Source organism: Cebus imitator, unplaced genomic scaffold, assembly GCF_001604975.1.
Source record: "Cebus imitator isolate Cc_AM_T3 unplaced genomic scaffold, Cebus_imitator-1.0 Scaffold307, whole genome shotgun sequence".
Taxonomy (NCBI): Eukaryota; Metazoa; Chordata; class Mammalia; order Primates; family Cebidae; genus Cebus; species Cebus imitator.
The window spans coordinates 906,501-907,565 of NW_016107622.1; the positions used below are offsets into that span (position 1 = coordinate 906,501).

A 1,065-nucleotide genomic window follows, 5' to 3' on the forward strand; every position below is an offset into this window, starting at 1 on the left:
ATTTAAGTTTGGTTTTACAATATGGAAGAAATTTGAGGAAGAATATGACCTGGGAAAGGGAAAAGGGAGAACTTTTACCATAATGAAAATAGATACAAATGCAAGTTTATAATAAGAATATAATCTACTTAACTTTTCAGAAATGTAATTCTCAAAACTCCCCTTAATTTATGAAACAGATCCCTCCTCTGTGGCATTAAGCAGGGAGAGGGGAATCAATTTGTTTCAATAGAAACAGTTCAGCACAACAGCAAATAACCTAACTTTGGTCCACTTCTGTTAGCCTAAGGACAGTCATACTACCCATAAGTCATTCGAAAATTCAACAAGTAAATTTAAAAATATATTCATGTGTAATTTCATTCTAAAAACCAGCATAGCTATTCTGTCCTCATTCTCTGCTTTTCAGCTTCAGAATCCACTGTTGGCTTGCTTTCTAATCCTCAGCATCTTCGTGATCTTCCCTGGCAGCTTCAGCAGCATCTGCTCGGCTAGGCTTGGTTCATAGATTTATGGGGTGATTCAAGTCTGCTTCTAGAAGTTCAGTTTGTATTTCCACTATAATCTGATTTATCCATTCAATGTGAAGCTTCTGTACATGTACTTCAGTACTTTCTTCAGTCTGAATTCAACCCACTTCTAGATAACTTATTAGGACCTGCTCTGGATGCTCACTTATAAGTGAACCATGTACCTGGCTGTCCTGGAGAAGATCTGGATGGACATGTTCCACAGTCACTTGTGCTGAATCCACCTGGACCTGAAGCAATGGTAGCACATGCACCTTCCCAACTTGTTCTATAATAGTCATTGATGTCACAGGTTCAGTTTGCACATGTGTTTCTACTGAAATAACTTCTTCCAATACTAGATGCTCTGAAATATTGTATCACTGAGATGCCTCATTAATTTATTTTCTTGAATAAACCACAAGTCACATAGAGAACAGTGGTTGAGTTTATACCAGTGTGTATTACCAGGTGATCTTTGAACTGGTTAAACACACTGTTGCAGACCTGGCATTCATTCATACAGCTTCTTTTTTCTTTTTTTTTTTTTTTTTTT

General features: G+C 36.9%; 1 pseudogene; it reads right to left on the reverse strand.

The window, feature by feature from the left end:
* Positions 1–294: 294 nt before the first annotated feature.
* Positions 295–1,065, reverse strand: part of LOC108285797 — a 2,775-nt pseudogene continuing 2,004 nt past the window's right edge.